At 39.8% G+C, this 19,014-nt stretch overlaps 1 long non-coding RNA gene across 1 annotated transcript; it reads right to left on the reverse strand.

Moving 5' to 3' along the window:
- Window positions 1-2,738: 2,738 nt before the first annotated feature.
- On the reverse strand, window positions 2,739-4,375 carry LOC107383819 (uncharacterized). The gene is made up of 3 exons (XR_001572799.3): window positions 3,948-4,375; window positions 2,987-3,180; window positions 2,739-2,920 (listed from the first exon to the last, which is right to left on the reverse strand). It is a non-coding gene; the product is annotated as an uncharacterized lncRNA (long non-coding RNA).
- Window positions 4,376-19,014: the final 14,639 nt, after the last annotated feature.

Genomic DNA, 19,014 nt, shown 5'->3' on the forward strand with positions numbered 1-19,014 from the left:
GCGTTTTTGTCTGACCAATCACAAGCTTGCGTTGTCCGTCTCCACTGACGGATGTTTAGAAAAGAGAGCTCGACTCCGTCCGTCCTTGCGGAGCTCTCCGGCAGGCATGCAAGGACAGATAATGGCGTTGCGTGTCTCCGCACTGACGCAGACAGAGAAGCATGAATCAGGCTTTACTAAAACAAAATGGCTGACTTCCTGTCACTTCCTAGAATGGATTTTCAAAAGAAATAAAAAATTCATTTCAATATAAGAGTAGCTCAAACCCGTCCATATTACAATAACATTACGGGCGGAACACTCCCCGTCTGGTATCTATTGTGATGCCACATACCAACCTTAACTAAAATATAATCGTTCAGTCAATATAAACATTCAGTCCTTGTTCTTTAGAAGCATAACAACCTCAGTTACTGGCCTGAGGAACACCTTGGTCAATCCATCTTTAACAACCCGGATCTCGATCTTGCTTACTTTTTTATCACCTCCCGGGAAGGTGTTTGTCACAAGAGCAATGGGCCAATTGTTGCTCGGGTTGGCCTGGCCCGACGGCCCTCGGGCCGGGCTTCGGGCCAATGACTGTGTAATTACCTCGGACACGGGCCGGGCTCCTTTATTTTTAATCGAATTCATTAAAAAAATTGAAACACTTAAACCAGGGGTCGGCAAACTGTTCCCATCAAAGAGCCATTATTACTCGTTTCCCACAGTAAAGAAAACACTGGAAGCCACAGCAGCCACGGCGTTGTGGGTGGGGCCTACCCTCAGACAGCAGAGCGCTGCTCACAACAGGTGACAGCAGCCAGTACCGGTCGCTCGTGTACGTCAAAGTTATCTTTCATAAGACGATAATCAATAAAACGATTTATATTAAGTGGATCCAGAAGTTGTAGCCTGTCTCTGCCTACAATATTTAGATATTTTTCACCCTGTTGGTGGTTTTACTGAGCAGGTGCCCCTTTTGTCATACGTTTCTTTTTAAAACATGTTTAGACTGTTCAGAATACAAATCCAGGCTCTGTCACGTTTGATTGTTGTAATTAAACTTTGTAGGTGGGGAAGGTCAGAAAAGGATCCGATCATTTTGTTTTTCCCTCATTTACAGTGACGGAGATAACGGTGCAGTGCGCCTGGCTCTGGTGTTAATCAAGTTTAATTATATCTCTTTGCAACAATTTTCACAAGAAAACAGAACAGTTAAAAGCAGGGCTTGTGTTGACCGGACAGTTCCCGTATCTGACCGTTTATTTTGACGGAGAAAGAATAGAAAGAATTACCCAGACGCATGCAGACGAACTGACATTTTATTCTACGCATATCGCAGATGTAGCTAAATCACTCAAGAAAAGATTCCCATCTGAACATCTGAGCTGGACACTGCTCAGCGCAGCTCACTGTCAGCGTGCACTACATAAGGTCCACAGCGAGCTGAAGATGTGGAGAGGGGCTTGGAGCGCGTCGCAGAACCAGAGCGCATGCGGGAAGGTTCCTCCGACTGAATTCATTCAGAGGAATCTTCCCGCTGATCTGAATCTGATGCGGCTCTCTGTGCTTGTAAAATAATGAATGGATATTTAAATAACATGCTTTATATTTTACTGAATTAATTTTATATCTGTAAGCCAATTCTAAATGTAAAGATTGTCTGCGTAAACCTGAACAGGCCCAACCCAGTCTTACTGTGAGACCGGGTTGACGGGTCATGCTTGTGCGTAATCATATGCGCTTCCTGAGCTGAAGAGGATGCGAGATTCTGGGACTCTCCTCAGACGGCTCCTGGATGTGTCGCCACATTGGAGACAGGAACAAGCACTATTCAGCCAGTTTCATAATCAGGGAACATTTTCTAAGTGACAAGTCTCTCTGAGAGACAGGGTTTGGAAAACACTCGCTTCAGTGGGAGGAACCAGTGCGCTCTGGTTCTGCGACACGCTCCAAGCCAATCTCCACAACTTCAGCTCGCTGTGCACATATGCGCTGAGAGCGAGCTGCACTGAGCAGGGCCCAGCTCAGATGTTCAGATGGGAATCTTTTCTAGAGTGATTTAGCAACATCTGCGATGTGCGTAGAATAAATTGTCAGTTCGTCTGCATGCGTCGGGGTAATTGTTTCTATTCTTTCTCCGTCAAAATAAACCGTCAAATACGGGAACTATCCTGTCAACACAAGCCCTGCTTTAAACTGTTTTGTTTTCTTGTGAAAATTGTTGGAAAGAGATAAAATTTAACTTGATTACCACCAGAGCCTGCGCTGTTATCTCCGTGACGGTAAATGAGGGAAAAACAAATTGATCGGATCCTGCACGTCTTTTAACACATTGGTCAGGATTGACGCACTTTGTTTTCATTTAGTTGGTTAAAAAAAAGTCGGGCTCGGGTCGGGCCAGAGAATCCTGAAAACCTTTTCGGACCGAGCTGAGGCTCCACCCCCTCGGGCCGGACACGGGCTCAGATTTTAGGCCCGTGCAGGGCTCTAACTTGTAGTATACAACAAATTAGCTGAAAAAGTGTTTTAAATTAAAAGTAATTTAGGTAAGCCCCACCTGGAGGCACTATTATTGAAAATGTGGTGTTTCTGTTATTCTACAGTTGGCCACTTGACAGCATGTTGTTAAACCAATATGTAGCAGTTAGGAGCGTTGTGGTTGTTCGTCTGAGGAAGTTGTTAATAAAAAATGACTAAAACTGGACCAGTGAATTATGAATTCATGAGTGAATGTTTTATTAAAAATATAAATAAATAAATAAATACATACTGTATCGATCCATCTGCTCTCCTCTTCACTTCTCGATGTGAGTGGTGATTGTAGTCCAATGCAGCAAGCAGTATCCGTGCCTCGTAAACAGGTGGGATGTAACTGAATCTTTTGCTTGCATACATTAGGAGATGGTTGTGAAACGCCTCCAAATTTGCTGTAGATCTAAAACAAGAATTTAACATTTAGAACAATTATATTATTATTTATAGCTATAATTAAATACAGTACCTGAATTTCAAATATTTTGGGACTTCTTTCAGCCAGCGTTCACTGAGAATGATGTCACTGAGGGCTTTGTGTGGAGTGGAGCCTTTCTGAATCCAGTCTTTCTCTCTGTCACTTAGTAAAGGATCATGCTGACAAGCATCCAGAGACCACTCATGTTCTCCAGTCACATGATGGAGTAGACCGATCCACATGTCCTAAAAGACATATGTGGCAATTAGTTACATTCACCTTTTTTATATGAAAATACAAATAATGTACTTACAAAAAACTCATAAGTGTTCACCGACTTGCAGCAAAACCAAAAATGGTTACAGATATCTTTGTTCCACTGTAATAAAACAAGTCACCCCAGCCTTCACAGATTTCTGCATGAGCTGATTATCATTCCTTTTATTTTAATATGGAGTTTTCACGTAGGTAAGACCACAAAATCAGACGGTAATCTGTACACGTGGCCCAACCAGGTTAGCACAATAAGTCTTCCAGTGCTAATGGAAACGTAAGGTTTTGGATACGTTCCTCATCAATCACACCTAATTCTAACTGCTGAATCATCTCCTCAGACTTCTACAAGTGCTACATGAGCTGCTGATTACTCATTTTAATCAAACACGGAAAGTGTAAACATCTAATTCAGCGTTCAAGATGCTAACTGAACCCAGCTAACAGGGAAGTTATAAACAAGAGCTTAAAACAATACACTGATATGGCCTATAGTTAAACGCCACACTAATCATTAGCTCCCATATAAAAAAAACTAAAATCCCCTTTCGTTACTCAAACTTCTTCCAAATATAGCATAAATCGTTCGACTAGCATCGATTCATGTCGACTTAGCATTCAAGCTAATGCTACATTAGCCAATAGGACACCAAGCATACAAAGCTTGTTTGCTCTATTATTTCTTTCAGCGAAAGAAAGATTTTAAGTAAATTTATCCAAAAAACAATAAATAACTTACCTGTCCAAAAGATACTTTGCCAACTCTTCATCCGTTTTCAGGCCGTGTAGATCATGAAAATCTCTCCATCATTTAAAACAATCTCCAATGTAAATTCTACTCGACTGTCTTAAACGTCTTACAGCCACTTTTGAAGAAGGGCTTTTAAACTTTTTAAATGTTTTTTGAGATGTGGAAGGCAGTCGAGGAATCGGTAATTTGGGGTTTTGTTGCTCCATGTTTCTGCAGTAAGCGAGTGAGGCGCGTGACACTGTTGTGCACGCTGAGATCTAATGCTCGTGCTCGATGATTGACAGCTACCCCTGGTGGTAACGCAGCGCTATTGGTCAACGCGTTAGGCTTGCAGAAATATTGGCTGAGCTCTACAGGGCAGGGGAGGGACTTAGGAGGAAATTGAAATATTAAAGATTATTTACTTTTTTTAATAAAATTTGGTCAGATGGTCAAAATCAAACATTTTTAAAGTTATTCTACATTTAAATCTTACAGACTGTGCCTTTAAAATTGCGCCCACATTTTCTAAGTTAAACATCTCTTTTAACAACGGAAGTTTCTGCATCTTGCTTCAGCCCTCTCCCCCCTCCCTCTGCTTCAGCCCCCTCCCCCTTCTTCAGTCCTCTCCCCTCTCCCCCTGTGCAGTGGCCACAAACTCACTGATGCACCTGCAGCCTCTCAGAGTTTCTGCTGCTCTAAATATTAAAATAATTATTTCATTTTCTGTTCCTCACTTCTGATTACCTTCAGTGGTGTCCGTTTGTTGCAACCACCAGGTACAAAAACTAACTTGTTTTTATTTGACTATTTTCTGTCCTGTCTCTGTTTATTATCTTCCTGCATCTCCTCTCAATCCTAAAGAAAAACTGCTACCTGGCTTCATGTATTTTCACCTCATGAGTTACCTTTGAACTGCAGTTCTAAAAGATCTACCCACCACAAAAACAGCAGCCAGCCGCACCAGTGAGATGTGTCACCGGAGGACAAAACAGGTGATGCGCTCTGCTCCACAGCAGCGAAACGCATCAGGCACAAATAAAAGGCTGAATGCATCAAAGGAAATGAGCTGAAATGAACGATTGCATGTTAAATTTGTTTTTGAGGTGGTGACACTGTGAGAATGCTACTGTGGCCATGCTCAGGATGCATTTGTCTGGAGCGCATCAACAATTAGAGCTCTGCGCTTCTCAGCTCTAAATAATACCCGGAGAGTCCACACAGATAATGAAATATAAGTAGAATTAAGATCATTTTTGGGCTCCCCCTGGGTGTGTTGAGGCCTTCCAGGTGCTCCCTAGTTCACCCGTAATTCGAATCCTGCATATAGCACAAGTTTGTCGCGTGAGTTGCTGGATCCTAGCAGACAGTTGCCAGAACGGTCCATTCTAAATAAGATAGTTCCCGGATCTTGTTCTGGCAAGATAAGGCTCAAATTAAGCCCTGGTTGTTCTCCTTCTTTTGCAGCTCTTCTCAGACAGTACGCCGCCACAGCTGGAGAAGGGCTATCATCATCATCATCATCATCATCATCACCATTTATTTATTTCCAACATGCCAATAACATCACAATTAACAACAGGATATAAATCAATAATAAACCTCACAAGATAAATCAATAATAAATCAAGCTGACATTGTTTTAGGCATGTTCGAAAGGGAGTGGGCGGAAGCCAAGCTTATTCAAGCCCACCCCTATTTTTCACTAATAGTTTAACATTCAATATGTAGAAAAAACTCAAATTCAACAGCCTTTTGACCAAAGAAAATCATAACAATAATAATAATGGTAGTCTAGACAATTTAACAATTCTTATCAATGTCATTAATTAAGTACTTGTTTTCATTTAAAACAAATGAAAACTTACAGACGGTGATGTAGATGGCAAAAGAGGCAGATGTTACTGGATGAACTTCATCTTGTGGTTTACAGAGAATTAAAACAAAATGGCTGACTTCCTGTCACTTCCTAGAACGGATTTTCAAAATAAAACACATTTCTAAATAAAAGTAGTTCAAACCCATCCAAATTACAATAACATTAGGGGCGGAACAGCAGTTCAAGAAATACAAATCGTCTTTGTTTCAGTATTTCTTCTAAAGAAATCATTTCCACTACATTTAGCCTTGCAGTTTAACATCGTATTCAACTTGGCAAAACTCCAAACTTGTCCTATCATTCAGCTCAATATGGAAAAAGAAGCTTAGAGGCAAATTTGTAACATCATTAACACAAGATATTTGCAGCAGTTTTCACCCAGACTTCTTTTAACCTTTCGTGTTTAACTCCATTACCATCTCAGGACATATTTATGCATTCTTAGTCTTCTAATTCCCAATCCAAAACCACAGCGATGACTCATGGGTGAATAAACTGAGAGAGGTGGAGCCAGTGAGCGTAGGGTGAGCTGAGGAAAGGGGGTGGTGTCTTGGAGCAGTCAGATTAAGTCGCAGGGAACGGTTTGTGGCGGGGAATCAGAGTTTGAACAAGGCTGTGGGAGCCGGAGGCCTATCGGGCACTGCAGTCGCCTGGAATAACAAACAGAGGCTGTCGGGATGATGAGCACGGATAGTGGTCTCTATTGTAAAGCCTTTTCTAGCAGACCCCAGAACAGAAGATGAATTTCATCTTAACTCTGGAAAACCGTTTGTGTGTGTGTGTGTGTGGGGGGGGGGGGGGGGGGGGGGGGGGGGGGGGGGCTTCCAGTGCAAATCTGTAGAGAATACAAAAGCACTGTTGGGTGAATTCTTGTGCAGAAACACTGCTTCCATTCACATTCATCAGACAGTTTGTTAACTTTAATGTTTCTTCACCCCACAATCACATCCATCACAGTCATTATTTTTACACTTATTTATGCAATATTAATCAAAACATCGACACACATCCTTTTTACTCGTTTCAGACAGAGATGTGTGCAAGTCTTCAGCTACAACTAGTCCTCATAATACAGAAGTGCTTTATGAACATTCATGGGCTTTAAAAATTAGGTTTTCGAAGACGTCTTAGAGATAAAATTGTAATATTCTGAGTGAACATGGTGAAATGAACACTATCACTTATGAAACTGCTGAATGTTTTATTTCTTTGTGTCTTTTGCAAAATGAATGTCCATCCCAGCTGAAATTATTACCTCTTAAAAAAAAGCATCCGTGAATGAATTTAACATCAAAATGTCTGAGTCACTCTACGTTTTGCAGAGAGAAAACTAATTAGGCTTTTGCTCACATCATATTTCAAAACGTTCCAAAACAAAATCATGCTTTTCTTTGAAAACACGGTAAATTCTTCCAACAATGCAAGAATCGCTTTGGGTGTCTGATTCAGAATCAGGTGCTTTTAGGCCTTTTCTTTTCCCTTTTGAAAGGAAAACAAACATAGTACAAAAAACTTTAAATGTCTCTAGAACGTTGCAGGAAGGATGTTTTTGTGCTCAAGTGTCCCCACATGATTGTAGTTTAACTTTGGCTATTTGCCAGTCTTCATCACCAGGGGCAAAAACATCCAGAAATCAATGCTCTGGTGGGTGTCCAGATCTATAGAGAGAAATAAATTACTTTTCTTTTCTGTCTCAGAGATAAAAATCAGGAGATCAGGAGAGAAAAATACAAAAGTTGTAAAACTTACCAGAAACGCGTGGGGTCTTGTCCATTTTGGCCAAACTACGGAGTTTTGGATGAACTTGTTTGTATTTTTATAGTGTTTGTGAAATTATTCTGAAGATTATTCAGAATTATTCTGAAAATTCATCATTAAAAACAAATAATTCAAGTCTTTTTTTTTCTGTGACGTGGAGGTCCTCCGCCAACTGCTCAGCTGGTCAAACATGGCGTTGTAAGGTTCCTGCCCAAATGTTAGCCTGACTACCAATAATAAATAATAATGGCCGAGTTTAAACATACATGACTCACACTTTCCTGAGATAGCAGATTGGATTTGACAACAGTTGCTTGTAACTTTTACTAAATTTCTCCTCCCTCATTTTTCAAACTAATATAGTTTTGAAACGGCTTAACTGAGGAGAAATTATCTCAGTAACAGTTACTGTTATGTAGTTTTAGACAATATTTATGGAAACAAAAACAAGATATTAATTCCTCCTGAGAAAATTCACAATGCTGTTTCAACACTTTCATGACTCAAACAGGAAATGGACATCTCATTTAACACCCGTCTGGCATTAGACACATCAGCTTCTTTTATTTTGAAGAAGTTGTTCTCATAAACAAACTTAGTTTTGTCTTTATAGGATGTGAAATTTTAAAACAGAGATTTTTGGTTTGACTCCCTGACGAAGGATACATTCGTCGACAAAGCGCATTGGAGTTTTAAAAAGGCCATATGTGACCTAGCCATTACAATAAAGGCTTTTTAACTTTTTCTATTTGAGAGTGCCTTGGAGTGTCTCTTGCTTTTTCCAGTGTAAATATTTATTCTTCAACTGGAGCTATCAAAAATCTACACCAACACAAACATGTGAAAGCTGTTTTAACAATAAAAGCATTTTCTTGGCTTAATGGGGTACAGCTTTGACAGTGAGCCACATATTTGACCACATTAGGCAATGATGTAAAAATGTTGAACAAAATAAACACTTTAAAGCAAAACTGCAAATTTAAAATAAGCATTTGGATTGGAAATTGGATCCAGCTACATCCAATGATTAAATGTGACAGTTTTCAAATAAATATTTAGCTACTTTAAATTCAGACTGCCAAAATGAAAGCAGGGTAAAGAGATCCACCGTATAACATTTCAGAATTCCTTTGATCTTGTGTGTTCGATTAACTGCGTGAAAACCTCAGAAAAGAACTGTCTGCATAATATTTGACCTCTGAGGCATTATTTATGGGATTGCTTGCTTCACCATGCTCTTATTTTGGTAGGCTACTTTAATAAATTTGCATGTTAGCTAAATATTTATGTTAAAACAGCTGCATTTATATTTACGTTTGAACAGAACTGTTCATTTTATTTTAATAACAATGTGAGTATTTTATTTACACTTAACTTTAATTTGACGATTACATGAGGTGAGGAAGTGATTTTAAAAGATTCACACCTTGTTATTATTGCAGCTATATGTGGCTAACAACACATTTGATGCTATGAAAATAAATAAACAAACAAAAAGTCATGTTTTGTTTATTTTTTGCAGTCATCAGGCCTACAAGTAGAAATCTGCTGCATTTCTTTGGGATCCAGAGACCGGGAGATAAAAGCAGCATGAGAAAAGCAGACAGGATGGAAACATCCTGCATGCCAACCAGAGTCAAAAGCCTTTTGAATCCTTGCTGATATGTCTCCGTGTGGCTGGCGCAGCTTCCTGAGTTTGCCCACGATGAATCGGCCCATTTTAATGTCATGACGCAGGTTTGAACACAAAGTTAGGAAATAGCCAAGCAGTGGCTGAAAGTAACCAGTCATTGTTGTGGATGCTGTCCTCGCAGTGTCCCCCAAACAGACCTGGATGATGATGATGATGAAGAGCACTTGAGAACAGAACAAAGCACAGCCTCTGGTCTCGATGCTGTTCCCACACTCCAGAAGTCATCGCGAAATTCCAAAAACACAAGACAAAACCAGCTCAGATGTCTCTGCTGACAAAAGCATACAAACTACGTTTGTAGAGGAATAAAGGCAAACAGGGAAATTATTTGGAAGGTCCTCCATTTCCAGCTCTCACATCTATTGTTGGGTCTCCTGCTCGTTTCTTCTATCCTGTGCAGTATATTTTGGTTCTTGTCTCATGCATCAGCGTCTGTGTGACCCTGTTGTCCTCAAAGAGTAGAACAGGATCTCACAATCATGACCTACGAAGAAAGTCACTGAAGTCACTTTTAAAGTCCTTCAGCTTTGGAATAGAACGCAAAACCGTTAATCGTTCCCATCTGCTCGATGTAAATGAGCTTTTGGTGATTCGAAAACCTCCCGTCTTTTCTGTGCTTGTGTCTGTTTCGGTGTAATTCAGCAGATCATTTGTGACGTTTGTGGTGATCTTGTATTGTGTCTATAAAGGCGAGGCTGGATGCCCCGGAGGTCTGAGGCCTGTGACTCATGCTCAAAGCCTCTGCATCTGTGACATGGAGAAAGGAAATAAGAGCCAGATGCCAACAGATATCCACAAACACATGTCTCACGCGACCAGCTCTGCTCGGCATGAGTGTGTGTATGTGTGTGTGTAGGTCTGCAAGTTCCACCAGTCACGCACAGAGGATTCAGGTGCAACTCGGGTGATTTTCCAGTGGCAATTTCACACTTTAAATCATGACATTTACAGTTTTGTAAAAATGCAGTGTAAGAATTAAAACCAGGTTGAGCTCGACTTAACGAGCTCAGGGGCATCACGGATTCAGATTGTTGATGTTTTGTGAAGCCTTTGAATCTTTTTTTTTAACAGTTTTTACAAAAACCAACTTTACCGACCACATTTTAGATTAGTAGTATTCTAGAACTGGCAAAAGTGTTGGTTTACATAAAAAATAACATTTCCTTATGCAAGATGGTGCCGGTAAAAAAACATACAAACCAACCAAATAGTGGATCTTGTGCTGAAATGAAGCATAAAAGGGATTTATGAAGTGCAGCTTTTGCAGTGCTGTGCTGAAATTCTGTTACATAACCTCACATTATTAATTTTTCATCTATTGATAACAAGGTCAAAAAGATCTGTTGATGAAAGTTAATAATAATAATCATCATCTACAGCAAGATTCGGCTTTCTCATCATATTACAGAGTTTAAAAAGTAGACACTGTTGCCTTGCTGTAAAAGGGTTGCGGGTTCAAAACCTGGCTGCAGCTTTTCTGCACAGATTTAGCATGTTCTCTCCATGCATTTGTGGGTTTGAGTGTGACTGGCTGCTTGTCCCTGTGATGGGTTGGTGACCTGTCCAGAATGTCCCCAGCTTCTCGCCCAGTGACTCCTGGAAACAAGCACCAGCTCCCTGCAACTCGAGGAAAAGGTGAAAATAAAAGCTTCCGTTTTGTAAAGTATTATTTTCCTTTTCAGATTTCTCATTAGTCATAGTTTTCTCTGATGCCTCATAAGGATCAATATGAGGTGAGAGGTGATGTGAGGGAAACTATTGTTGAGGCTGTTGCATCACATCAAGCTGTGTGGGCACAGATTTAAACAACTCTCATACTAATGTCATTTAGTTTGTGCATGTGGAAGACCTTCGGTGCTAATTCTGCTTACTGGGGGATGTGTGTTTCAGCAGAATGAGTACAAAGGTTTGTATGCTGGCAGAGTTTGAACAGAAGTCGCTGAATCACTTAAGTAGTTGGTGGTATAGGGGTTTAGGCAACTGAATATCTGTAACTAATTTCATGGAAGTGGATCCAGAAGTATTCTGGAGATTTGTCTTAAAGCTGCACCTGTCGGTCTTAACAGTGACACGGGAAAAGGAAAAGTTCATTCCAGCCGGCCTTTTTTAGTCTTTAATGAATTTCCTAGTGTGATGGTGTACCCCGCCTGATTGCCCATTGACCCTACGTGAACAAGCGGGTTCAGGAAATGGATGGATGGAATTTCCTGCTAAATCGGCTGAAAATGTGATGTTCAAAGAAATGGACTAATCAGTTTACTGGAGAGCAAGTCAATTTTTAAATACTTTATTAGTGAATATTTGATCTTTTTGGTCCTTCGGTATTATTTTATTAGATAGCTTTAGACATTATCTAATTGTGTCAAATTAAATCAAAACAGTTTATGAAAGTATTCTGTGTTTTGCTCTGAAGCACTCAATCTGAGCTGGATGTTTGGTGGTCTTTTAGTAAAGAAAAGAAAGAAAGAAAGAAAGAAAGAAAGAAAGAAAGAAAGAAAGAAAGAAAGAAACAAAGAAAGAAACAAAGAAAGAAACAAAGAAAGAAAGAAAGAAACAAAGAAAGAAAGAAAGAAAGAAAGAAACAAAGTAAGAAACAAACAAACAAACAAACAAAGAAAAGAAGACATAGTCCCTCCAGCGTGTCCTGGGTCTTCCTTTAGGTCTCCTCCCAGTTGGACGTGCCTGGAAAACCTCACCAACGGGACGTCCAGGAGGCCTCTTAATCAGATGCTCATGCCACCTCAACTGGCTCCTCTTGATTTGGAGGTGCAGCAGGTCTACTCCAAGCTCCTCCCGGATGAGGTTCTCACCCTATCTCCAAGGGAGAGCCCAGCCACAGCTTGTATCCGCAATCTTGTTCTTTTGGTCACTACCCAAAGCTCGCGACCATAGGTGAGGGTTGGAGCGTAAATTGACCAGAAAATCAAGAGCTTCACCTTCTGGCTCAGCTCTCTCTTCACCACGACAGACCGGTACAATGCTCTCATCGCTGCAGACGCAGCACCAATCCACCTATCATTCTCATGCTCCATCTTTCCCTCACTCGTGAACAAAACCCTGAGATACTTAAACTCCACCACTTGGGGCGAGACCACATCCCTGGCCTGGAGAAGGCATTCTACCTTTTTCTGACTCATTCTTAATCATTAATATTCATATTTTATTTTAAGTTAATTTAGTTTCATCTAGATTGACTTTCTTCCATCAGGTTCGGTAATGTTTATGCCAATAAATTCATTATTTCTTTGTTAAATTGACTGCCCTGATAGAGCCTTTCTGGCCAAAAATAATCACCATAATCTCTTTCAGCTTGCCTCATTGATATTCTTTCTTGGGTTTTAAAGAATCGTTGCTCCAACCTGTGGCCTGATTGAGACACTTTTATGTTTTCAGGCAGAACTGTCACTGCTTTTTGTTTAATCTGGATTTTTGGACCATGAAGTGCCCTAAAATCTCACCCTATCCTTCGTCTCAGGCATTTTTTTTTTGTTCATTTGTTTCTGTTACATTTTTCTAGAGTAAACAACTTATATTATGACCAATAATGTTTTAAAATATCTAACTTAGATCATCTATGGCCTTCCAAGGTGAGAAAAGTGAAGTTTAATAAACAAAAAAGTTATTTTTTGGTTTGTCCTCGTCAAAAGGAACATCTCTACAGTCAACGACTGCAACAAAAAAATGCCAAAGATGGTCAAAAAACTATGTTTCATTATTTCTAACTACTGAGACTAAGAATTCAGGCCTAAAGTGGAAAAAAAAAGGATTTTTAAATTGTTAACGAAGGTTCTGATTGTGAAAGAGGGTTTGTTTGGCTGCACCAAACTAAAGATGACAGAAGCTGAAGATCACGTTTCTAATTATGGAATCATATCTGAAAGGACGACTGACAGGTTGAGAGCTGCTGCATAAGACAAACGGAGTGAAGGAGAGTTAATTTATTAGTCAAGTCTGATTCTTCACCAATAATCAGGAGCCAAGACATTAGATTTGATTAAATCTTTTAATATGATTTCTGAGCACATGAAAGTGATCAATGTCAGCATCTTATCAAACGGAGAATATTTTATAACTCATGATTGGATGTAATTATTTTTGGGTGAAGAATAAATTTGAATGTCATCTTGTGAAGTACTATTGATTCCACCTTTATATCCCAGTTTGAGCTCAGATTTTGCAGCATTTTCATGTTATTATGAGCCTGTTCATGTGTTCACTTATGTCCTGTTACGCCTCAGGCTTTATGATTACAGATAAATGCACTTTCACTCGAAGCAAATGGAACAAGGTGACCAATCAGGAAAAGTCTGCAAAAATGTTTGAGCAATTTAAAATCAATGAATTTATGATGAATGGATTAAAAGGGTTTAAAAGTTGTTTTTAAAGGCATACTATGCAACTTTTTTATATTTTAAAATCATTTTCTTGAACCAGTATGTGCTTTAAAGGGTTAATGAGATGTCATTCAGACCCTCACCACCCTCTGTGGCCAGAGTATCACACTTGCAACTTCAGAGTGCTTCCTGTTGGACTAACCCCCAAATTCCACTACCTCCGCTCCGCTCCGCCCCCGCCTTCCGCAGCCGCTCGCTTCCGAACTCAATTTTTACTGGAACCCGCTCTACAATGGCTCCGCTCCGGTGCGGAGACCTGAGGTGGGCAAACAAGCATGCGCGGGATTTTCGAGATCTTGAGATACAGTCCGAGCAATAAACGTGGAAGTTAGATCCAAACACCCGTTGTGTGGGAGAAGCATCGGCATGAACTGTTTAATCTGCCCATCATTTGTGTTGAGAGATCAGCAGTGTTTGGATCAACAAAGTGTGACTACTTTGATAGTGGAAACTGTATTGATGGCTTACTTTTGTGCATTTAAACTTAGCTGCCATTGATAGTTGTTAAAAGTTGTTAAACCTGTGCATATGAAACAAAAAACGCCTTTTGTTTATCGATTTATTGTGAAAAACGGAAGTTGTGCTTGCTCCCTTTCCTGTTGGGCAGTTGTGATTTCTGTCCATTTACTGCGGAGGTGCTCCGGCGTCCGGCAAAAATAGGATTGATTCTATTTTTGCCGGACGCCGGAACAGAGGGCGGCGCACTGCGCCGCACTGCCGGAGCACGGCCGCAGTAGTGGAATTGCTCTGATTGACTACAACGGGACCGATTTTGCTCCGGCGTTCGTGTCGGAGCGGAGCGGAGCGGAGGTAGTGGAATTTGGGGGTTAGTAAAGTGGAGCTGAAATGCCAGCACAGCGCTGGAGTCTGCTTCCAGCAAACTTCCTGCATGGTTTAGATTGTGAACACAGCTGATTTGTTTAATTTAGTGATGAACTGCTCCTGTAGAAACTAATGAAAGCTCTTAGATGTGAAAAAGAAAAATGCACAGCAAGGAGATAAGTTTCACTTCTGCTTTGACCAATGGAACACTAGTGGGTGCTAAAGTGACCCCAACTGTTGCACTATGGGCCTAGCCTGGCAAGCCAGACTAAATAAATGTATTATTTAGTCTGGCCACGCTCCATTGACGGCTCTCGGTTGTGGGGCGAGTTCTACCGTTGTCTTTCAAATGATCTCCGCATTCCACTGGACAAAGAATGTGACATACTCTTGTTTCATTCTGTTGCATCATCCCACCCACCAGGCATATAGAGTGCCCTGATTGGCCCACAAAGCGGATAAAGCTCTGTGATTTGTTCACTAAGCAGATAGAGCACTATGATTGGCCCACCATTATGGACCAATCACAGCTCTTTATGTGTTTGAAACTTCTCTAGAGAGCTGTGATTGGCTAGCCAGAGTCCTGGTAGGAGCTGCGGAGGTTCCAATGGAGCATGCCTAGACCATTCTTTGCAAAGCAAGAATTTGGTCTAGTTCACTAGGCTACTATGGACCAGTTTTAGACATAATCTCTATGCACTACCAAAGGGGTAATGGGTAACATAAAAATAACATAAATTGCAATAATTACACCTTATACAAATATGATCATTAAGCATTTTATATAATTATATATATTTATATTGTTTTTTATTCATTTTTTTTTTCCAAAATAAAATTCCCTCCAAAGAAACAAACTTTAAAGATTAAAACAGATACTTAGCATCCTGACGTGGTGAGGTGGGAACAAGGGCGGGTTGCTGCAGGCAATAAGATGTGGGGTCAGTTTGAAAAAGCTTCATATGATCACAAAGATAGATGAAGTCAGGTGAACTGGCAGAAACAAAAACAATTTTGAATGTGCATTGTATAAAAAATAAGAGAAACTGAAAGAAAGAAGACAGCTCACCCTGAAGGAAGAGAGCATCGTTTTAGAACAGAGAGCAGGCTTAATCTGGCAAAGTTCACTTCCAAATGCTTTAGTCATAAATGACAGTGTATTTTAAAAAAATCAAAGCCTATCCTGGACATCTGGAGAACGTAGACAAGGGAGAAGATTATCCAGAATGTACATCTGCTCCCAGTGTGATTTTTCATTTGTTATTCATCAAGCAGGGAAGTAATGCATCATGGTACTTGGGGAGGCAATTACAAATCCATCTGTTGATGGTTGACACCTAATCACACTGGATGGAAAAAAGCATTAAGTTTATATCGTGACACGAATAAATAAAGATTCAATTAAAAGTTTCCTGTAGAAATTTTGACCGTAACCATTAAAAGTGCAAAACTTCAGAGCTGGTGCATTTTTCTAAAAACATCTGTAACTCGACACTCATCCATCAACCCGTAACGTGTCTCTTAGTTAATATGTTATAAATAAAAGTTACGGGTAAATGGTTCCAGGTTGAGCCTCTGACCCGCAGCCCGGCTGATTGTTCTCATGATGCCTTTTCAGTTTGATGTGAGCCCCGATGTGACTCACTGTTTACTTTTTCCACCACATTCTTCCTCGCATTGGAGGACAGGGTGCGAGGGATCAGTTTCAGCGAGTGTCAGGCGTGGTCAAGGTCATTTAGAGCAGCAGGAGAACGGTTGCCGTTGCTTAAACTTGCCTGAATGAGTCACTTGGCTTTGTTTTAAATCGCTATCAATGTCAGAAGCGTATATACCCAAGCCCGACTCCTGACTCGTGCTTAGGAGACGAGTGCAGCTTTTGAAAGGGGTTTTGTATTTAATAGGACCACACTGAACACAAAGATCCAACCCCATTATTACAAACGAGCAGTCTGAAGCAGCACTCGTTGTTCTTTGAGGAAATTATACAGGACAAGCTGTTTACAACGGCGTGCGTCCAACAGAACAAACAACCCAAACTCCAAATCGCTCCATCGTGCTCCAAGCACCTTTTAATTACAAGTATAGATTCATTCGCACATTTAATAAGTAAACAACACCAAAAAAATAGTCAAATAAAAAGTGTGATCCAGAACACACATCTCTATAAAACTCCCACAATTCCACAGAGTGGGTTTCATTTGACAGATGTGAAGATTACAGTCATCGAAACTTCAAAACCGGTTAGAAATCAAACTGAATTTATGTCCCAAAGGTAAAAAAATAAAGAATGTTCAAAATGAAAACATGAATCTGGGTTTCTGTCGTGGAAAGATCTGCTCATACTTATGGTTTAGAATAAAAATGTTTCCAACTTCTGTACATTTATCACATTTTTTTTCACAATATATTTGTTTTCGGTCTAAACACAATATTTTCAGGCAATTAAATAGAAAGAAGCAGCAAGTAAACCCCACTACCTCTCATTTTATGCACAGCTAACATTAACAGTTTTCTCCAGGCAGTTTGCATTAATCCACTCAAAAAGGTTTTTTAAAAATCACTTTTTTTTCTCTTTTTGAACCAATTTATGTGAAATGTGTGTGTAAATTAGGATTACGATCCCTATCTTTGTGTGGGACTCACAGATCCATATTGCCATGTGAACTCCCGGCCTTACCATTTAACATGTCATTAGGACCGTTTAATGTTCCCTGGCACCAGAACTCAGATAAAATGAAACAGCCTTGCTCGCTTCTGAGCTTGACTCAAAACTATGAGCATACGCTTGAATGCGTTTCAACGTGCAGCCCTGCTTTGGATTTATTTATTACCTTTTCTGCACTTTCAGTGGTATTGTTTAAGAAGTCCTTTGAGGGTTTCTCCCTATGCACCTTGTTTCAGCGGCCCACAAACGATTGTGGAAGTGCTGACACGCTGCAAAGCAATAAAAGTGCACAAAAAGCAAGTTTTTCAATTAGTCTGAGTAATGCACAAATGGATGCAAGGTGACAAATGGGAGCTAATGGTACACATATTCTGGAAAAGGCCTTTGGAGCTGGTTCCTTCCCTGATAAACACTTCATGTAGGCAAGCAGAGCAGCTCACTCTGGACCAAGACCAAATGACGGGCATTAAAGGGAAATTTAGAGGCCACAGAACCACACACTTGCTTGATCTCCCCACTGCTCCAGAGATTCTGGTCTTTACGGTCTCTGCTCAGATGAAACATCAAAGAGGAGGATGTGGAGCAGCAGATTCATAAGTGGGAACAGAATGAACTGGAGCAGCGCTACTCAAACAGCAGCTCGCCTGTTTTCTCTATTTATTTTCCTGCCTCACAGGAGTTTATTTAGCAAGCTGACATGCTGCAAGTGGTCTTCCCCCCGAACCAATCAGAGCCGAGCAGACGACTGCAGCAGCTGCAGAAGCAAACCTTTGATGGAAACAACTGGTGACATGATCTGCATTTTGTTAGCTCGCCTTTCAGATCTGTTGTGATGAAGACAGCAGAATTACTGATGATGTTTGACATTTTATTGCACTGACGGAACTGAAATTTAATAAAATTTGGGGAAATTTTCTCACAAGATGCTCGGATGTCCAACCATTAGTTGGGAGCACCTGGAATGTTCATGTGTCAGTGCAATCTGCGGCCTCTTCAATATCGTATCTATTAACCCTCAGGTGCCACTTTAATGAACTAAGTCATAATACAAATATCCATTTTACGAAAATAAAGTTGTTATAAAATTAATACATTTATAATTTTGCTCTTTTTCCTGCTCAGAACTATAAAATATTCAATGATTTTAAGATTGTAACCCTTGAAATGCCAGTTTGAACACTTAATATCATTGCTACAATTTATGAAACCAATAACAATAAAATTATTTCTCAAAAACATATATTAGTGCCTGGGGCATTATTATTATTATTATTATTATTATTATTATTATTATTATTATTTTACTAATCTGTCTTGGCTATGTCAAGAATTTATTAAAAGTTGACTTTGATTCATTATTTGTTTTTGTGAACCGATTAAAAAAGTTACAACCCTCCATGAGTCATCTGGGACAAAAATGTTCAATTCTGAAAACAGCTTTAAAAAAATTATGTTTCTGCTTTTTGGGCTTGAATCTTTAGTTGTCATCAAAATGATAAAATACTGAATATTTATTTGAAGTTTAAATATTTCAGCTTGACAGTGTGATGCTGGTTTCTAAATGACAAAAAATGAACAAAATGGGAAATATTTGACATAAAATCAAGAAGCTGCAGACAACAAGATGGAGAGTTCTTTCCTGTAACCGGAAATACTACGACCAGTATAACAAGGGTGGCGGATTATTACATAGACATGAATCTGTAACCTTTTAAACTGGTAAACTTTAAAATGTCTTCATTTTTAAAAGGTTTAAGTGAACATATTGACATTTAACCAACATATACATCTTGCATTATAATTAATTAAATTCATTTGTCTCTCTGACAGCAAATGTAGGTGTAACAGTAGCAAAAATTTATTCA

Source organism: Nothobranchius furzeri, chromosome 11 (genome assembly GCF_043380555.1).
Source record: "Nothobranchius furzeri strain GRZ-AD chromosome 11, NfurGRZ-RIMD1, whole genome shotgun sequence".
Taxonomy (NCBI): domain Eukaryota; kingdom Metazoa; phylum Chordata; class Actinopteri; order Cyprinodontiformes; family Nothobranchiidae; genus Nothobranchius; species Nothobranchius furzeri.